General features: G+C 44.4%; 1 protein-coding gene across 2 annotated transcripts in view; it reads left to right on the top strand.

Moving 5' to 3' along the window:
• KCNMB2 (potassium calcium-activated channel subfamily M regulatory beta subunit 2) overlaps positions 1–22,137 on the top strand; it is a 202,484-nt gene that overhangs the window by 60,539 nt on the left and 119,808 nt on the right. The window contains exon 1 of one of the 2 annotated variants that reach the window (XM_069973812.1): positions 15,243–15,273. The exons of the other annotated variant lie outside the window; for it this stretch is intronic. The gene's annotated coding sequence lies outside the window, so the exon portion shown is untranslated. Of the gene's footprint in view, positions 1–15,242; positions 15,274–22,137 lie in introns of those variants that run through there. 2 annotated transcript variants of the gene reach the window in all.

Below are 22,137 nucleotides of genomic sequence, written 5' to 3'. Positions count from 1 at the left end.
CCACACCATGCTGGGAGATGTAGTCCTGTATATTACCACACACCATTCTGGGAGATGTAATCCTGTATATTACCACACACCATGCTGGGAGATGTAGTCCTGTATATTACCACACACCATGCTGGGAGATGTAGTCTTGCATATTACCACACAGCATGCTGGGAGATGTAGTCCTGTATATTACCACACACACCATGCTGGGAGATGTATTCCTATATATTACCACACACCATGCTGGGAGATGTAGTCCTGTATATTACCACACACTATGCTGGGAGATGTAGTCTTGCATATTACCACACAGCATGCTGGGAGATGTATTCCTGTATATTACCACACACCATGCTGGGAGATGTAGTCTTGCATATTACCACACAGCATGCTGGGAGATGTAGTCTTGCATATTACCACACAGCATGCTGCGAGATGAAGTTCTACTGTGCCACTGTCTCCCCCCTCCTATACTATATCAACCTCTAATCCGTTGCAGAACTTTAACCCCCACTATGAACCGTCAATAGGGCATGATGGGGGTTGTAGTTCAGCAACTTGAATGTCCATAGGCTGCAAAACTACAACTCCCATCATGAACAGTTAGAAGGACATAGTGGGGGTTGTAGTTCTCTGGGGGTAATCTCACCTGTCCTGGTTCCTGCTCTGTCCTCTGGTCCTGTGTGGCTTCTGTGCCTGCCTCCCTCTTCTCTCTAGTCTGTGAGGGGCAGTGATGGTGATGAGGGTGATGGTGGTTCTTTACCACTGAGGTAGGGGACACTATAAGGGGGCTGCTGCTGGGGACACTGTGTGGAGGGCTGCTGCTGGGGACACTATATCAGGGGGCTGCTGGGGACACTATATGGGGGGCTGCTGGGGACACTATGGGGGGGATAGTGCTGGGGACACTATATGGGGGGCTGCTGGGGACACTATATGGGGAGGGGGGCTGCTGGGGACACTATATCAGGGGGCTGCTGGGGACACTATGGGGGGCTATTGATGGGGACACTATATCAGGGGGCTGCTGGGGACACTATATGGGAAGGGGGGCTGCTGGGGACACTATATGGGGGGCTGCTGGGGACACTATATCAGGGGGCTGCTGGGGACACTATATAGGGAGGGGGGCTGCTGGGGACACTATATCAGGGGGCTGCTGGGGACACTATATCAGGGGGCTGCTGGGGACACTATGGGGGGGGGCTACTGCTGGGGACACTGTATGGGGGGGCTGTTGGGGACAGTATATGGGGAGGGGGGCTGCTGGGGACACTATGTGGGGGGGCTGCAGGGGACACTGTATGGGGGGGCCACAGGGAGACACAGGACTGGGACAGGGGCAGCAGGGGGACACAGGAAGGGGCTGCAGGGGGAGACAGGACGGGGGCCGCAGGGAGGACAGGACAGGAGCCGCAGGGGGAGACAGGACGGGGGCCGCAGGGGGAGACAGGACGGGGGCCGCAGGGGGACACAGGACGGGGGCCGCAGGGGGAGACAGGACGGGGGCCGCAGGGGGACACAGGACGGGGGCCAGAGCCGCAGAGGGACATAGCTTACTTGAAGATGCACTCCTCAGCCTCAATGTCCCTGGCCGGGAGGAGAAGCGTGTGGAAGCACTTCTGGTCCGTAGGGGGTCGGGCAGTAATGAAGAAAAGCTGCCAGCCGGGTGAGGTGACGCTCGGGCGGGACGGCTACCCGCACGACCGGGTAGTCACGCTGTCGGGCGCACGGCACAATGTCTCACGGGGGAGGGGGGGTTACTGGCGAACTGCTGCCACACTCAGCACTATTAGCACTAACCATGGATGGGATGCAAGCATGCAGGCCACATGTTTTAATGTGGGGCCCTGGGCCCCCGCCCCCCCCGGGCCCCATAGCAACGGCGTACCCTGCCCCCATGGTAGCTACGCCAGTGCTGTGACACCCTATACAGAGAATCTTTATAGCAATACTGAGAGAGGTGAGGACTCACCAGCTCTCTGACTATGACCATTTCACATCTGGTGTTTTCTTAAGGCATACATATGAGGAAAAACATTGATATAGTCCTTATTCTTAATGGATATGTAGTATGAGTTTGACATTTTCTGCGTAATAGAGCAGCTTAACATAAAGTATAGCACAGAGAACAGGGACGGCGGCTAGCTGAGCGCCGGCCATGTTCTCTGTGCCGCCCCCTGCGGTCACCTACTCGGCCCGGCGCACCCTCCACTCCCAGCGGCGCCAAATTCAAATACAGGGTATTTTACAGGGTAGATGCCGCTGTCACAACTGACAGCGGCATTTAACTACTCCTGAGCTGCTCCATCTGCTGCATATGGAGCAGCCCCCACTGTTAAAGACTGCAGCCTGCGATCCAGCGGGCGGCAGGTCATTTAACAATTGCCCACCCAGGACCCGCTGATGCAGTGGCCCTCCGTGGCCAGCCCCTCCGCCCCTGGGACCCGCCAGCACAGCGGTCCTCCAGCGTAAGCCCCCTCCCCCCGGCACAGCAGTCCTCCATCACAACCCCTTCCCACCCCCCTCTCTCGGGACCCACCGAAGCTGCAGTCCTTCATGTCTGTCGGTACAGTGCGAGTGGATCAGGTCTGGCACTTGGGGTGGGGGGCTTGGCGGGTGGCTGCTGCAACTGCTAGTGTATCTCCTTTTGCACTGCAGCTCCCAGCATACCCCCTTGTGCACAAGGAGGTATGCTGGGAGTTGTAATGCAAAAGGAGGTATGCTGAGAGTTGCTGTTGTGCAACATCACCCTTGCAATAGAACAACAACTCCCAGCATACCTCGTCGTGCACTACAACTTCCAACATACCTTCTTGTGCACAAGGGGGTATGCTGGGAGTTGTAGTGCAAAAGAAGGTATGATGGGAGTGTTGGGAGGCTACTGCTTCAGAACTACAGCATACCTCGTTGTGCACTACAACTCACAGCAGCACAAGAAGGCATGTTGGGAGTTGTAGTGCGCAAGAAGGTATGATGGGAGTTGCAGTTTTACATCAGTAGCCTCCCAACACAACTCCCAGCATACCTCCTTGTGTACAACAATTCCTAGCATCATAGCCGCAGCCTGGTCTGGGGGTGGGTGGAGGGCATTATATTTGTATTTTTAGGCATTTTTTTCAAACTTTAATAAGTATCAAACTGGTATCGAGTATCGAAATAAAAATCTGGTATCGGTATCAAACTCAACATTCTAGTATTGTGACATCCCTAGTCTGTTCATGCCGGAACGGCCATTGTTTGTACAGGGGGTAGAGATCCACCTATGGAGATGCTGCAGACTGTGCTGTGTTGATCAGCAATTATATGACAGGCACTCGGCATACTCCAGTCCAATCTAGAAAGGGGCAGAAAAGATTGGTTAGTAAGGAACTGACTTTTAATACTGTAGATTCAATAGAATACAAAAAATGGGAAGAGTTGTCATTGATACTCTTGCATTCCTTGGTTATTGCTATCCAGTGACCCAGGCACATTCTATATTTATTATTCAGAAACCTACAAAAGACTGCAGTGGCACCAGATGTCATGGAGAGAGGGGATGATTCATAAGGGAAGGGAAGGTGCTCGCTAGAGTTCACCTTTAAATAAAACACTTCCTGATATAAACAGCGTACCAGTGTTAGTCTATAGTTTTCTTTTTGATTCTTACTTTAACACTCTGTCAAGTTCTTAGCCTTTTTTCTGCTGAGTTGAATCTAAAATTTAGAAGACATCCTAAAATCACAGCAATCACTGTGTGCAGTGCTTTATAGCTGTCTTAGGTGTGAGCTGCTGTCTTCTCTGAAATGTCTAAAGTACCACTCAATACCCTTCACAGATTGAATGACAAGGAAATGGTCTCAGGAAGTGGAGTTCAAAAATACCAATATATCATTTTTAGATTATTCTAGTAGAAAAGCTCAAATGGCCTATCAGATAAAGGCTAAAAGGACTCTGAACTGAAGTCTTATGAGGTTTCCTGACTGCCAACAATATGTCATTCTGTAGGACAAGATTTATGGAAATTCTTCCCTGATAAAAGGGTAGCTAATTCTGGAATAAAGAGTAAGAAAACAGCTGTCTGCAGTCCACCCCCACTCTATTCTCCGTCCAGGTTCCAGCTGCTGGAATCACATTAGCCCACCTGCCCTTTTCTTTCTTTTTATTACAAATAGATTTCCCCAGCAGCATTTAAAGTGTTTAAGATATTATGGAACGCTCTTGCTGCTTCCCCTGTCTCTTGCTGCCTGCCATCTGCTTGATGTACTGCTCGGCATGAACAGAGGGAAACACCTGCAGACACCACTGGAGAGGGCAAGGTTCTGTCCTGGCATAATTGCTGGCAAGGTCTGCTTATCGATTTATTTATTAAAATCTACAGCTGCTGTAGACTCCTTGTGTCCAGTTTGCTTAGTATTACAAATGTTTTATACTGTTCTTACCTTCTCTATTAAGGTCTCTTAAAGGGGTTTTCAAGGAAAAATGTACTGACAATCAATAAGTGATCATAGGGGTGCAGGTACCTGGGACCATAACTTTAAGGGACTAGATGCTGGGGTTCAGTCTCACATTGCCGCTGCTACACATTGAACATTGACAAACTTTAAATAAACGCTACACAGGCTTCATGTTAGCCTGGGAGAGCAAATTTGCTAAATGAATGTATTTGCTAAATTATTTAAAGTGTAACTATAATTTAATGTATTAATTTACTGAATGCACCATAATTTAATGTATTAATTTAGTGAATGTACCATCAGGCCCGGGATGAAGCACTGGAGGCGGGCCAACCTACCCCCAGCAGGCAGAACACCCTCTATGATCTGGCTTCATTGATTCTAATTGGGCCCTGTCATAAAGTGGCAAGGGTTTCCTCCCACTGGGGGTGAGTCGGCCCCCCTCCAGTGCTTTAGCCGGGGCCTGATAGTAAATTAACTTTAAGTAGCCAAAAAATAATTTTCTCAAAGCCCACATTTTACCCTTTAAAAAGAGCTGTAAACTGTGTTTATAACTTGTGTGCATAACCCCAGTTGTGTGGCTCAGAAAATTAAATGAATTTTTCTTCTGGCTGTCTAAAAGTGGGCGTGGCTTCCCCTTCTCCCTTGCTGAGTCCCTGCATCTATTGACCAGCGTCTTAGCAGATGGTATCACACACAGTGGGATCAGATACAATGCCTCAGCATACAGTATCACACAGTGAGATTAGATTCAGAGCACCAGCAGATGATATCGCACACAGTGGGATCAGATACAGAGCCTCAGCATACAGTATCACACAGTGGAATTAGATACAAAGCCTCGGCATACAGTATCACACAGTGGGATTAGATACAGAGCCTCAGCGTACAGTATCACACACTGGGATTAGATACAGAGCCCCAGCAGATAGTATCACACAGTGGGATCAGATACAGAGCCTCAGCATACAGTATCACACAGTGGGATTAGATACAGAGCCTCAGCATACAGTATCCCACAGAGGAATAAAATACAGAGCCCCAGCCTGGGATTTGTAGACCTCCCCTCAGTGACTCACCCACTCTTCCTCATGCAGAACATATTGGAGCCTGGTTCAAGCACTGGGCACACTTGTCCCTCCATCCAACACCTCCCCTGCGCTGCTCCACACATAACACCCAGGACATCAACTCCTACTAAGTGAACTCCATGACTGGAGAGGGGAGCATAATACTTGCTAAGTGAAGGGGGTGGGAGGAAGATGTTTTGTTAGCTTCTTAGTGAAGTCCATAGGGGGAGGGAGGGGGCTGTGTACCGTGGGCTTACATATAGTGTGAGGGCTGCCTGTTATCTGTGCCTTTCTATTTAAAAATCTGTACCAAGCTGCTAATTAGCCACTGTAGGGATTTCCAGGATAGCAGGGCAAGAATTGACAAGTAATGCAGAGTTCATTTTTGCTTATTAATGTATATTGTAAAAATTCTTATTATGACCTAAGCTAACTTAAACTAAACTGTCAAAATATTTTATAATATTGTTAAAATATTTTAATGGAATTTGGGGATAAAACATACTTAAAGGAGAAGTCCGACCAAACTTTTTATTAAATTATTGTATTGTCCCCCAAAATTATACAAATTACCAATATACACTTATTACAGTGAATGCACATAAAGTACTTTTCTTACTGGCACTTACTACAGCCTGAAGTCTTGTAGTCTAAAATGGTGATATCACAACTCGCTGGAACTACCAGAGCTGTGGAGTTGTGCAGCGGCTGCTGAAGAGAATGGTGGCAGGACTGGGCATTGGGCACTGGACCCTGCAACTGAGGACTAGAGTGTGTGACCAGGACAACTAAGTGCCCAGCAGCTGCTTCTGCCCTTAGCACATTTGTGGTGCTGGTATCCCCGTCTCCTGGGATAATACTATCACCCGTCTCACGGCGGGCAGTATTCCCCTCTGGTCTGCATAGCGTGGTCTACAGCACTGTACTTTGACCCAGTAAGTCTCCCTCACCTTCCAAATCATGGCAGATCCACTTCAGGCTGGGGCTTGCATTAGGGGACAGGACTCTTGAGGTAATCCCTCCATAGCTGTAACCCATCTCTTCCCAGATAGAGTACTGGATTTACAGTATGTGCGCACATATGCCCTGCTTATTCCTTCATGCTCCCTGCAGTCTCTGCCAACCCTTGTGTTTCCCACCCTCTCTGTTCCTGCTATAATGTGCCGGCACTAACACTATAATGTGCCTGAACTCAAACTCAGCTATTCATGCTGCTGCTGTGGTGACGCCTGGTGTGGAGGTACGGCTGGTCACTTGCCAGATGATAAAGTGTGACGCCACTTCTGTGGTGGTTGGCCGAGATGTAGCCGGGTCCCTTGGGCTATTGTCACGGTGGTCCGGAGTGGAATAGTGACCAACCAATAGTGACTATTGGTACTGCCACCCACAGAAAGGGGAGATGACCCAAGGAGTGTGTGTGTACTGTGTTGGTGCTTGATGAGGAATCACAGAGTCTCTTTATCGTAAATAAAATCTGCTTTACTCTGATACTTGTATGCAGCAGGTCATACAGCTTTGCATTGTCATAGGACTTCACACTTAATAAGACACATAATAGTTTAGGATCCAGATCTGTAGTGAGAATATAAAGGGTAGTACAGTCGTGCTGACTGGGTTGTGTGCTGAGAGTAGAAGATCAGAAGAGCAGAGAGGAGGATGTCCTGAGAGTCCCAACCCAAGTAGTACTGTGGTCTGCCGGGAGGTCGGAGGTAGAAATAGAAAAATAGTTGAGAAGTGAGAGAATCCCGTGTTTTGACTCTTTTGGTCTTTGCACCACCTATTGACCTACCAGTATCTGGGGACCCATCCTAGTTGGTGAACAAGCCCTAGACCTTGTTGCCTGGGATGCGTGGAATGCTGAGGGTTTCCTGCTGACACCCACGCTGCGAGATAGAGTTCATAGGCTTCTAGCAACTTTGCTTTATCTGGATCAGTTCCTTTACTTTTCTTTGTGGATACTGTCCTGCACTGTGACTCTCCTTATCCAAGGCCTGGATTGAGATAATCTCTGACTAGTCCTCTCTAGTAAAGAGTTTAGCACTGCATAGTGTTGAGTGGAGTTACTTTAGAAGAAAAGGTAAACTGCATGTGCCTAGGTCTGCTTCTAGACTGCACACTGAGACTGGGGACCTGGCAGAGGGCCAGGGCCCGACTGGACCGATGTACAGAGCGTTCTGGCTTGTGTCCTTCTTCTACAGTCTAGCGACAAAAAACTACACTTCCTCTACCCATGTGACTTCCTATCTACAGCCCCTGTAAGGTGTGCTGTGAATAAGTGAAGAGTGCATATAGGAGAAGTAAAGAGAGAAATGATAGGATAGAAGCAGAAAGCATTATGATTGGTCTACAGATCCATGTGACATATAATCACACAATAATCCTTACATTACTACAGCTGTGCAACTAACTACTAACTAACTACACATATTTACAATAGCGACATCTTGTGTCAAAACTGTAACACTACTACATCACCACTTACATACAAAAAGTACAGGCTTTTGCGAAGGGTAACTAGTAGCAACTACCGTGGTTGGACACCACACTGCTATAACTTGCCTGCACTCACACTCAGCCTGCACTCACACTCAGCTATACACATTGCTGATATAATGTGCCCACACTCAGCTATATACAATACTGTTTAGAAAAGTTTCCGCCACTGTCCTCCTGCACAGCTCTGATTTTCACTGATTGGTCCAGGCTGAACACACACCCCTTCTCCACTGCAGTCATGTGACCACATAGACCTCTGACAGCAGCCCTGCTTCTCAATTGTAGCCTGGCGTACTGCATTATAGGGATCTGCAGCTCCATCCTGTATCTAAATATTGCTGCTTTGACTTTAGGTTTATGCACATACTGTACATTATACTCCACATGCTGATTGCTATACTGTACAGTAACTTATAATATGACATATTCAACTGTTTCTAAACAACAACAAAAAACATGATTATTTGGGGTGTGGAAGCAATTGTCTGCATTTCAATGATTTCTTATGGGAAAATTAGTGGATTTGGATTAGAAGCACAGTCCCGGGACGAATTATGCTTATAATCCAAGGTTAGAATCCATAATCCAAAGTATAGAATGTACAAACAGACCCCTAAATACAGACACTGAAACCCGACATTGTTATGTGAGTTAGCAACTGCCTGCCCTGCCATGGTAGCTACACCACTTCCCCCTGCCGCCCTCTCCACACCAGACTGGTTGCCCTGTACACCTCTGCCCCCTCTCCACCCCAAATTGGTTAATATGTGCCCCACCCACACTTGTAATCCCTGACTGTCTTCCCCTTTCCACATACTTATAACTTGTTTCTTCCTCCTCTTTAAAGCAGTGCACTACAGGACCTACTGTGACATCATAGTCACATGTCAAGGTCCTTCAACATCTACAGTGAATTGCCTCCTGGCTGCTGTTTAGTCCTGATTTTAGCAAAATTACAGTAAAAACACAGCAATCTCATCATCATCACCAATCATGGCAAATTTACAGCAAGGAGACAATTCAGCATGGTAAATAGGTCTGCTGGTAAGCTGACAATCTTCCCCTGCCTCCCCACACTGACAGAGAAGGTGGTACTGTTTCCAGGCTGCTCCATTCACTGCCAAACTGCTCTCTGTGCTGCCCTACCCCCCTCCCACCACCACCACCACCACCACCACCGATCTCTGTGCCCGGAACAGCTTCCCCCCTGCCCTCCCCCTCACTACGCCCTTGCTTCAGGCAGTATTAAGTGCATACCTCCCAACTTTTGCTGGGAAGAAAGAGGGACACTCACGGCAATGCACCACGCCCCCTATAGCCATGCCCTCCCCATAACCACGCCCCCATTGCCACACCTGCATATCCTCGTCACCTGTTACCAATATATAAAAAAATAAATATCACCAAATTATGACTTATACCCCCATACCATTACTACATAACATCCACTATACAAAGACCAGTATCTCCCCATACACTGACCCATATGGAGGTAGATATAAATGGTGCACAGGCTCTTTACACCATATACTTTACACCAGGGGACTCCAAACTGCGGCCCTTCAGCTATTGCACTAGTACATTTCTCATCGTGCCTAGGCAGGCAAATCCAAAGCTGTAGCTGTCCGGGCCTGATGGGAATTGTGGTTTTGTAACAGCTGGAGGGCCATGCTTTACACCATATACGTGATTACAGTACAGCTACATTCAGTGACTCACAAGGGGCGTCTTCTTTGATCAGAATTGCTCACTTTTTCTTTTCTTCTCCATCTGGTACAGTCCATCATGAAAACCACTTCTGGCAATGCCTTGTCCCTGAAGAATCTGCCAGACAAATATTTTAGGCTTTCCGCTTTTGCACCATCCTCACCATCTATACAAAGTCCCCATCTATATTGCTCTGCACTGTGCTCAGTGCTCACTCTAAGCCACCCTCTAGGGTTTCGACCTACTGTGGACCCTCAAATAGTATTTAGGCCCCTCTGTGCCCTCTTATAGTACATAAGCCACCTCTGTGCCCTCATATAGTAGTAAGACCCCTCTGTCTTCCCCATATAGTAGCTAAAACTCTCTGTCCCCTGGTAGTAGCAACCCCCCTCCCATGTAGCCATTGCCTCCTGTCCTGGTAGTACATCCCCCCTTCCATGTAGCTATTGTCCCCTGGTAGGAAGAATTCCCCCCCCCCCATGTAGCCACTTTACCCTGGTAGTAAGGCCCCCTGGAGAATCTATATCCAGTCCTGTATACAGTGTGTCAGTATAAAGAACGTATATCCAGCCCTGTGCTGTACAGTCTGAGGTGTATACAGTGTACCAGTATATATAACATGTAACAGGCAGCCAGCTGCAGCTCACAGAGCATTGTCTGTGTCAAACTCGCAGTCCTCCAGCTGTTGAAAAACTATTATTCCCATCATGCCTGGACAGACAAAGCTTTAGATATCCAGGCCCGATGGGAGTTGTAGTTTTGCAACATCTGGAGGGCTGCACTTGGAATTCTAGGTTGGGGTTGTGGAGCAGTATGCAGCCGTCAGGACATGCTGGGGGTTGTAGTTGAGCAGTATGCAGCTGTCAGGACATGCTGGGGGTTATAGTTGAGCAGTATGCATGTGTCAGGACATGTTGGGGGTTGTAGTTGAGCAGTATGCAGCTGTCAGGAAATGCTGGAGGTTGTAGTTGTGGAGCAGTATGCAGCTGTCAGGACATGCTGGGGGTTATAGTTGAGCAGTATGCAACTGTCAGGACATGCTGGGGGTTGTAGTTGAGCAGTATGCAGCTGTAAGGACATGCTGGAGGTTGTAGTTGTTGAGCAGTATGCAGCTGTAAGGACATGCTGGGGGTAGTAGTTGAGCAGTATGCAGCTGTCAAGACATGCTGGGGGTTGTAGTTGTGGAGCAGTATGCAGCTGTCAGAACATGCTGGGGGTTGTAGTTGTGGAGCAGTATGCAGCTGCCATTGGCCCCTGGTAGTAAGCCCCTTCCCCCGAGGTAGCCTTTGCCCCCTGGTAGGTAGTACTCCTTTCTCCCATCTGGACAATTCCCCCTGTACAGTAAAAAACAAAAAAAATATACTTACCTCTGCAGCTGAGCTCCTCTGTCCTTCAGCGTCTCCTCTCCCTGCTCTGTGTGGATGAGTGACGTCACTCATGTGCCGGAGCTATGGGGGAGAGAGCGGCCTCTTGTGGCCGGAGGCAGAATGACCCCTTCGGCCACAAGAGTTTTGGCAGAGCAGGAAGCTGATGTCTCCTGCTCTGCCAGTGTAACTGGGTGTGGGGGCTAGGCTTAGGGGGCGGGTGGGGGGGGGCTAGCGGGACACGTGGGGGCTGTCCCGGGATGGCCTGACATGACCCCAAAATGGGGACTGTCCCGACAGATCCGGGACAGTTGGGAGGTATGTTAAGTGTGGTGACCCGCTGTAAAGTGCCCTAGGCACCTGTTAAGTACCCTGATCAGGTTCAGTGGTGGTGATGAAGATAATATTCCCTAGTTTCACCACTAGGCGTAAATACTATTTCTAAACCAAAAGGATTACCTTTTTCTATGTACCATGTGTTCTGTGTTGGCCTATAAGAGATGCTCTTTCTTCTTCCACCTATCCCTACTCTCCACACACACACGCAGCCCCTGTGTGAGTAGCTAATTAGCCCTGTGTGAGAGGAAGTCAGTTCAGTCTAGGCAGTGTGTTTAGTGAGTTGAGTCTAGGACACGTGTATGCAAAAGCAACTACTCAGTTTCACCAGTATTCCTACGATATGTATTATGCAGTGCTAGACACTACAAAGGGTTCCCTGAGGAAGATAACGAAACGTACGTAGGGACGGCTCTTTCTGGTGTTCTGGCAGCATGGGTGAGTGCAATAGAACTAGAGGATAGCAATAGTTGTTTTTAGACCCCTTGTAAATTGTATGTAAGCAGATGGGATACTAGGAGATTCTTTAGCTCCTAGATACATATATACCCCTGTATAGCATATTGAGGTGGAGTGCTAAAACAAGAGATAGTTTCATAGTTACACCTTCCATGATGATTTATATCTGCTGACACCAGTTTTTTATGTAATGGTTTTTTATTAATTATTTGTGGTCATTTTTAAATTTTATTTTAATGAGACATAATATTGTATTGGTACCAATGTATACATAATAAAAATTATATATATTTTTTTATGAACTAAAACCCAGTGTCCGTGTGTATAAAGTATAGTGTGGGTTGTTTTTGTTTGATAAGGTGACATCTGGTGGTGCAGGGTGGTACTGCAGCCTAAGTTGTGAGATTACCCCGTTCCCCTTATCTCAAACCTTGTGTGTAACTATGGCATAGCAGTGATCAGTGCAAATAAGCAAAGTAATGTATGTGTAAGTCCCCCAGGAGGACCTAAAATGTGTTTAAATAAAAAGTGAAAATCATTATTACACTACCCCAAAGCCCCTTCCCTAATAAAAGTTTAAAGTGACTGTACCACCAGGCCCAGGCCGAAGCACTGGAGGCGGGCCGACCCACCCTTAGTGGGAGGAAACCCTAGCCCCTCTATGATAGGGTTCCATTGATTCTAATGGAGTCACGTCATGGAGGGGCTGAGGTTTCTTCCCACTGGGGGTGGATTGGCCCGCCTCCAGTGCTTCAGCCTGGGCCTGGTGGTACAGTCACTTTAAATCACCTCCCTTTCCCATTATATAAATAAAACATATAAAAATAAATAAATATAAACATCATTATATTGTAAACATATAATATACAGTAGCGTGCGTAATTGTCCGATCTATTAAAATATAACAAGCGGCATCGCGAACGGCGTAAACGAAAAGAAGTAAAAAAGTGCGCGGATTACCGATTTTTTGTTACATTATATATTTTAAAAAATTATAAAAAGTGATCAAAACGTCCGATCTTCACAAATATAATAATAATAAAAACTAGAGATCATGGCAGAAAAAAATTACACCTCATACAGCCTCATAGGTGAAAAAAATTGCATATGGTTGTGTTCGGACTGACCTATAGAATAATGGTATCATGTCGCTTGTAACATATAATGCATTACGTAGACACAAGAACCCCCCAAAGGTTACCATATTGCATTCCTCTTTACGATTTCACAATTTATATCTTCATAAATAATAATTTTGGGGTTCCACCATACATGTTATGGTAGAATAAAAGACGCCATTACAAAGTACAACTACTCCTGTAAAAACAAGCCCCCACATGGCCTTGTAGATAGAAAACTGAAAGTGCTGGAGCTCTAAGAAGGGGAGGAGGAAAAAACGAAAACACAAAAATTTGCGCGGTCCACTGGGTCATTTTGGGCTTAGTCCTCAAAGGGTTACGGCTAGGTTCACACTGCATTTTTGCTTTCCATTTATCGTATCAGTTTTATGGAAAAAAAACAGATGGCAAAAACTGATGCAGTTGTCTGCAATCTGCCAGGATCCATTTCCCATTGACTTATTGTCAGGATTGTATCTTTGCGGAGCGTGATGCGCCTCTCAGCTCGTGCTGTGTGACCGAGAAGGCGTTGATTTTCTTGTATTGTTCTGTTTCTGTGTTTTGTTTTGCAGTGTCTGAACACTGGTTTATCTGCTCTCTTGGTTTGGTGGACACATCCAACTTCACCTGCTGAATTCTGTCTGGCCATGTCATGGTTAATCTGTGTTTTGGTTCTGCTGTGACTGACAGGTCATCCTGCCAGTGGATGTGTGACTTTGTCTCTGCCTGCTAGTGTCTTCTGTTATTTGCATCTCCTGATCTTTGCCTTGTATCTTTGACCTCCCTTGCTTGCCGCCTGCCCCTGACCATATTGCCTGTTATTTGACTACGCCTATTGGATTCTGATTTTGTACTTTTGCTGCCCGATTGTTGTGACCTGGACTGTTTACCATTCTTTATTGTGTTTGTCTTGTTCTGTGTGCACCTATACTAGTATAGGGAATGTCTTTGTGGTTGTCTGCGGCTGCCTAGGGCCGTTTGAGGCAAGTAGGTAGGGACAGTTGGTGGGTTCAGTGTCAGGGCTCACAGTCTTGTCTTGTTCCTGCCGTCCGGTGCCTGACACTTACAGTATGTTATAAAAAAAAAATGAGCATACACAAAAATGTGGTAAACCACGTTTTTCTGTATGTTAAACATAAATGTACAGTAAAAAAAGCTCTCTGGGCCTACCCTAATTGCTACATGGTTTGGGGGTATGTGCTACAAAATTGTATAATGCAACAAGTTAAGGAGTAGGATAGGAACTGAAAGTTTGTACATATAGGCAAGTTAACCCATCAAGGCCCACAGATTTGTTATTCAATAAGGTTTTAAAATCTCAGTATTTTTTCTCTGAGTAACATCTGATGACTTGATTGCTTCAGGGTGAAGGGTAGAGATAGAAAGCATTTTAGTGAGGTTTTCTTCAATACTGGGTTAGTCGGCAATGTGCCAGATAGCAAATACAGCTTAGAGGAAAACTCTCTATTACTTTGGTGTCATAATTGAGACCTTCATTAATGTCTCTAAGCACTTAAAGTGACTGTACAACCAGACCCAGGCTGAAGCACTGGAGGCGGGCCGACCCACCCCCAGTGGGAAGAAACCCCAGCCCCTCCATGATATGACTCCATTAGAATCAATGGAACCATATCAGAGAGGGGCTAGGGTTTCCTCCCACTAAGGGTGGGTCGGCCCGCCTCCAGTGCTTCAGCCTGGGCCTGGTGGTACAGTCACTTTGAGAAATTTGCAGTTTTGTGTTATCCCAAAGCTGCTATGCAATTAATGTATGGACCTTATTTCTTCTTCCATAATATCTCTGCCTAGTTTTATTGTAGTGGGGTGAAAAGACATTGCCACCTCCAAACACCACAGTTATACAGTTAGTTGTTGGTACTTTTTTTTTAAATTTGTCTAGAAAAATGCAATGTGACATTTTTATGAAAACATTTTTATGAACACATTTTTATAGTGAGGTCTTTCAAATAAGTTCTCATTAAGTCTCCAGTCTAAAGAATTAGACCTTATTCATATATTCCGTAAATGTATCTGTATTATTATTACAAATTTAGGGCACAATTAATTTTTTTAGGCTAATGACACATATCTGCAGTTTGTCCTAGTACAGTCCAAATACGGGTTATAATTGCGTCACAGATTCACTCATTCAAATTTATGGTAGAGTCTGTTATTTTTGTGGTGTGTGGTTGTGCGGCTCACCTGAATTAAACTATCACCTTCCCATCTTTTTGTAGGATATGGATTACGTATGAACTAGGGCAGATTTTTTGCTGATTTCGGATGACGATAGCAGGTATAATATACAGTCCTGAAAAACTACTGAACATGTAAATAAGGTCTTAGACTATGTTCACACTACGTAAAACTACGGCGGTTGTTGCCCAGCCGGAGCGTACACACATCGTATACGCTCTGGCCGGGATCTGTGCGGCCCCGCAAATAACTGACAGGTCAGTTTTCTGCGGCCGGAATTAAGAGAAAGACCTGTCAGTTCACACAGCGAAGTGAGCAGCTCCGGCCGCTCGCTTCACTGTGTGCTATGGTAAGCTCTGATATGGGCGCACGCTGATGCGCCCGCATCAGAGCTCTGCGGTCGGAAAGATCATCCGGCCGGTACTTAACTACCGGCCGAGATGATCCGGCCAGAGACCGGCCGTTCCATGACCCGGCCGGGGTCACGGAATGGCCGGTCTCATACGTAGTGTGAACATAGCCTTAGTATGTATATAAAAATGTGGAGTTTGGCGCAAGAAACATGGTATATATCTATAAATTGCCCGGGCGGGCAGATACTCACACCTGCCTGCTGCCATTCCTGAGCAAGCTCTGCACTGCTGGTAGCCCGATCCCGCAGCTGAAACACTTTTAAGAGATGGTCCTTGCGCTTGCTGGTCTTTCTTGGCCGCCCTGGAGCCTTTTTGGCAACAATGGAACCTCTCTCCTTGAAGAAAGATTGTTGACTGAGGTGCAATCTTTCTAGCTGTGATACTCTTCCCTGTTAGGTCATTTTTGTGCAGTGCAATGATGCCAAGCACCAGCCTTCTTTTAGGCTGGGTTCACACTATGTATATTTGAGGCTGTATTTGTGAGGCTGTATAGCAACCAAAACCAGGAGTGGATTCAAAACACAGAAAGGCTATGTTCACATAATGTTGTAATTGAGTGGATGGCCGTCATTTAATGGCAAATTTTTGCTGTTATTTTAAAACAACGGCTGTTATATTGAAATAATGGCAGTTATTTACCGTTATATGACGGCCATCCACTCAATTTCAACATTGTGTGAACAGAGCCTTTCTGTGTTTTCAATCCACTCCTGGTTTTGGTTGCTATGAGGACCTGACTTGAGGACCAAATACTGCCTGAAATATACGTAGTGTGAACCCAGCCTTAAAGTGTCCAGTGGTGTCATTCTTACTTAATCATGGCAGATTTATCTCCAGCCCTGTCCTCATCAACACCCACACCTGTGTTAATGGAGCAATCACTGAAACAATGCTAGCTGGTCCATTTAAGGCAGGGCTGCAATGATGTTGAAATGTGTTTTGGGGGATAAAGTTCATTTTCGAGGCAAATATTGACATTGCAAATAATTGCTGTTAAGCTGATCACTCTTAATAACATTCTGGAGTATATGCAAATTGCCATTTTAAAAACTGAAGCAGTAGACTTTGTAAAAATTAATATTTGTATCATTCTCAAAACTTTTGTCCATGACTGTACATGCAAATACAAAACTTCCAGTGTTCTTAGTATTAGTTTCCTGTTAATAATAAATAAACAGAGAAGTAAGTCTTATTTTAAGTTGCACATAAACAATGGGGGAAAAGGTTTGCCGTGCCCCATTACCTTGCATCACTGCCAAACTGTCACATCCATGGGGGAACAGTGAGCCCCAACAGCCCAGCCCTCTCTCCCTGCCTACTTGAATGTTCTGCCCTAAGCAGCAGATCCCAACTGGGCAACGGTCCCTACACCGCTATGGACAGGGCCAGTCATGGAGTATAGTCAGCCGTCCCTGTCAATGTGAATGGTTATCCCACAAATCAGAACCATAAGACAAGCTGAGGTCAAAACCATGGGTGCAAATACAGGACGCAATCAGAAACAAAGTCAGAACTGTAAGACAACCCACCTTTTTCTCCATGCCCGTAACATAAATAATGCTAGAAGTACCTACACTGTAGTATAATGGAAGTTCAAGGGTCACATGTGGACACATATAAGGAGTTTAGCCAAATGATGTTTCCACAGACAGCGTCTTTGGGTTATAACCAATCTTTGTAAAGGCCTGGAACATACTGTAGTTAGTCCTAGTTTGACCAGGGAAACAAGAACATCTATCTCTGCCTCTTGCTGTTTGCTAGACCTAAACAAAAGCCTAAGGCCTAGTTAATTTCCAGTTTTGTGTAACTTTCTTAAAACAGGGAACTAAAGACTTAAATGCTACAAAGTCACCTAATACCCTGTTCCAGTTGCCACCTTCACCTAGAACAGATATGGATTGAATACACAGTGATCATGGGATCCTATGGGGTTTAGGAGGTTTTATCTAAGACTACCTTGAATCCACTCTGACAGTTTTGATATCTCTGGCTTTTATAGTTTTCCATTGGTTAGTCTTACTTTAAAAGACCCCCGTCTCATGTATTTCCTTGAGCATAAGGCTATGTTCACACAACATATTTTAAATTAATCACAACTGTTGTTGCAAATTGCAACACCGGCTGTCATTAATTCAAAACATACATTGTATTAAAAGTCAAAGAAATCACAGCCAGAGTGTATACACATAGAATTTACATGTCAGTTTTGTGCGGCCGCTATTCAATGAATAGCAGTTGCACAACACTGACAACTCACACAATGGAAAGTGCAGCTCCAGCCACACTTTCCAATGTGTGCTATGGGTAATTGGGATACTGTCATACTGTGTGTGTGTGAACCCGGCCTTATAGTATATCATATGTTAGTCTGGGAAACTGTTTCTTTTATCTCTCTAGTTCTTGTTATTGTTTCTTGCTTCCTTTGGGTATTTCTTGATTCCTGTTTGTGTTATCCTAATAGTTTTATTTGGAAGTTGCTGCAGTTTTGTTTTTTTCTTGTTGCAAGTGTTACTATTTTTAGATTTGACCTGTTTTGTTTTTTCTAAATCAGAGTCTGTGTGTTGTTTTTGCTAGGGTTAGCTTATAATCTAGCTCTATTGAAGGGATGTTGCAGGTACAATAAGGAGTTTTGGTGTCTGATGTTAGCTAAGGGTCCTATATGGGACTATTATCGGCCAAACAAGCTGATGAGTGATGGCGGCAAACTAACAATTCACTAATTGGTCATGCAGCCTTCCCATCATGGTGCTCAAGTTATGTAAAGGTTCTGTAAATAAGCACTGATCTACGAGATGGGCACTCACTTACAGTGATACCATATTCAAATAGTCATATTTGTCATCTTCTGGGGCATTTCAGGCTGCTGTTAGGTCCTCTAAATGGCAGTTAGTTTCATGTAGGACCATAAAGGGGTAGTTCAGCAAAACCAAATTTCTTTTAAATCAGCTAGTACCAGAAAGTGCCAGAGATTTGTAATTTGCTTCTATTAAAAAAAAAAATCTTGCTACTTCCTGTACTTATCAGCTGGTGTATGTCTTGCAGGAAGTGGTATTCAGCGCAGGAGAGGGAATTTGCAACTGCTCTGGACAGTTTTTAATATGTACAGAGATGGCAGCAGAGGACACTGTGTCTTCCTGCAAGACATTCTTAAGCTGATAAGAAGACTTGACATTTTTAATAGAAGTAAAATCTCTGGCACTTTCTGGCACTTTCTGGCACCAGTTGATTTAAAAGAAAACAAGTTTTGGTGAACTACCCCTTTAACATTTTAACAAACATCTGGCTGTAGTTGAGAGATAGGCTATGTGCACACAACATCCATAAAAGGGAAAAAGCGTCCACCTTTTTCTATTTAAAAAGACATCCATTATTGCCGTGATTAAAGTCAGTGCAATGACGGACGTCCAATGCACACAATTTATAAAATGATGGACACTATCTACGTGGACGTCAAAATAATGGTCATGTCACTTATTTTCGGACATCTTTTGCAAACAGCAGATGTTGTCTTTTAGTTGTTCACACACAGTTTTTCCTTTTTCGCCGTCTTTTCAGTTTGTATTATTAAATTCAATGGACTTTTCAAAGGCCAAAATCCTATCAGTACACCTAAATTGGAATAATGCACCAACAGCCGTCAATGCACTGACGGGCTGGCAAACAGTGAAATGACAGATGTAATTTTAAACGGAGAGGAAAAAACGGTGTGTGAACATAGCCATCGCCAGACTGGCATAATATCATGTACTTAAATGCTGGATGCAATCCGCAACAAAGATGTTTCCACAAAAAATCTCATTAAAAAATGAAATTTTTTTCTCATAAAGGTTATGTCGCAGGAGAGGGAAGCTGTTATGAAACACTTTTGTAATACTGTTTGGTATCAGACGGCGGGGGCAAGGGGCACCCTAGGAGTACTCAGAGTTCCTTAATTATATTAAAGATAAAGATTCTTTATCTATATTTCTTTCTATCCTGTAGAGCATTCATTTTTGTTTTTTAGATTCTATTGTTCTTTATAGCAAAATTGTTTTCAAACTTACTATATTGTATCCTATTTATATCTTTCTTTGATATGTAACTATTGTTATTGATAAAATTTAAAAAATCAAATAAAAATATTTGGGAAAAAATAAATATCAAGTACTTTCCTATAAATAAGGGCCTTAAATTTCTCTGTAGTGGAGGTTTTGTAGATAATTTTGTCATAAATTGTCATATGGAGGTTTAGCTATTAAATCTCATTAAAATAAAATTGAGAGGGTGTTATAGGGGTCCCCATGGTTCCTCTGGTCCATGTAGCTTACTTACTTAAATTACTTGGGTAGAGTGGTGGCTGGGGCTCATTTGGTTTTAGGGTGCGTTCTGCAGGATCTGCAGCAGATTTCATGGTAAAGATTTGAAGTTGCAGATTCAATGCAAATCTGCAGCTTCAAATCTGTAGCATCAAATATGCTGCAGATCCTGTTCGTGGGAACGCACCCTTAGGTTATATTTTTGTATTATATTGTATTTGTTTTGTATTGTAATTAGCATACAGAGGGAAGTTAAACAAAGTTATCACATTCTAAAATGTTATTACAAGAGTTGCAAATAAACTGCTTACCTGAGGACATTAGAAAAAGTGTCTAAACTGTCTAGCAAGCATGGACATTACTTGAAGGGAAAGCTGTCTCTAAAAGGTGGCACCAAAGAAGTGATTGGTATATGCTTCTTCCCAGAATTGTGGCCTATAAGTCTCCACACAACTTTTAGGGTACTCTCCTAAAGAAGAAACAAAAACCCTTCAGGAGCATGTTTCCCTTAACCTTTTAAATTCTTAATTTCTGTGTGGGGATGTTGTCCAAATAAAAAGTTAAGCAATAAGGTCAATGGACGTGTATTCCGTAGGGAGGTCCAACTCTTTGAAGAGTTGATAATTACTGTATACAGGTATAGGAAGAAAAGTAGGACCCTAGGAGAAGCATATATGGTTTTCAATAACAGAAAACAAAGTCATCAAAGAAGTACATGTAACTGTATGGCTGATGCCCAAAAAAGAATGCACAAAAAAAAAAAAGATATGCCTAAAAAGAAAAAGAAAGAAAGAAAAAAATGTATAATATGAAAACAGAAAATGAATGAAACATAAGTATATGTGTGTCTAAAAGCTATCCATGGTTGCCAACAACATGTGAGGTCTTATTTTCCGCCATGAACAACAATCACACATAACGCTTGATTCCTTTCCTTTACTCCACTTAGTAGTTCTTTCCTTTTGAACTCATGTTGTCTGGGGTAAAAATGTCCTGTTACAGTATACCAGCTAGAGATTTGGCCTGAAACTGTGGACTCTCCATCTCCATGATGTCATGTGACATAACCCAACGCTAAAGGTGCTGACTTTAACTGGAGCTTGCTTTTGGAGTAGGGCTTATATTTTATACCTATTCCAAAACCATGCAAAATCAAGCTAAGTAAATTTCTAGGATAGGGCTTATTTTTGGAGAAACAAGCTACTATGCTTCACTGTCGTAACCATCGACTGTGTGTCCTTTGTAAATATTGCAGAAACCAGCAAGGTTAAAGTGCCTCAGACTGAAGAGTAAAGTATATCTGTGTGTAGAAAGTTGAGTGGACTGTTTGGGTCTCCATTACTGAGCTATGTCCTCCTTGTGGAGTGATCAATGCCCAACCCTTTGCATTCCAGCATAGTATGGTTTACTGTGACGTTATATACCTACTCCAGTGTTTCCTAGTTGCAGTACTCAAATACCCACAATACGTCATGACCTGAGAGAACTTACATCATAGATATGGTTTCTCCACCTTTTCATGTGATATAATGTATATTCTAGAGATGAGCGAACCTGCCGAGGTTTGGGTTCGTATAAACCTGAACTCTCGGCGTCCGATTCCCGCTGTCTGCAGCCTCCGGCTATGGCTATGGATGTATCCCAGTTTTCCAGGCGGTCCTCCGGTTGTAATTACCCTCTTCACGGAGGCTGCAAACAGCGGGAATCAGACGCCGAGAGTTCAGGTTCATACGAACCCGAACCTCTGCAAGTTCGCTCATCTCTAGTATATTTCTCACCCTTGGCTTATATTCATGCAGAAAATTAAGAAATTATTTTATCGGTTCTTGAGCTCAAAAATAAATAATAAAATATTTGAGATACACGGTGATAAAGACCTAAGACAACTAAGACAACTAAGTTCACGGTACAGAAATGCACCTTTTTAACGTACTAAATTTACCATGAAAACAGAAAGCAATAGGACACTAAATAGTTCTAGGTATGCTTTTCTGTCCTGCTGATGGACAGAATCCAAATTGTTCCCATTCTTTAACACTGGGCTGTGAAATATTCCAGGTGGGGGCATTATATTTTCTGTCAAATCCTTGAGTTACATTCTGAAAATTGATATGTATTAAATAAAGTTCCTACCTGAGCAGTGATCTCCCTCCATGCCCTTTCAGATTGATGTCTAGAAATGGGGCACTGATGTCAGGAATAAAATAAAAGGAAGAGCAACAGTTCAAAGACAGCAAATCAAAGTACTATTGTGAT

Source organism: Dendropsophus ebraccatus, chromosome 6 (genome assembly GCF_027789765.1).
Source record: "Dendropsophus ebraccatus isolate aDenEbr1 chromosome 6, aDenEbr1.pat, whole genome shotgun sequence".
Taxonomy (NCBI): domain Eukaryota; kingdom Metazoa; phylum Chordata; class Amphibia; order Anura; family Hylidae; genus Dendropsophus; species Dendropsophus ebraccatus.
The sequence above is the reverse complement of the archived record's forward strand: the minus strand, read 5'-3'. Positions and strand labels throughout refer to the sequence as shown.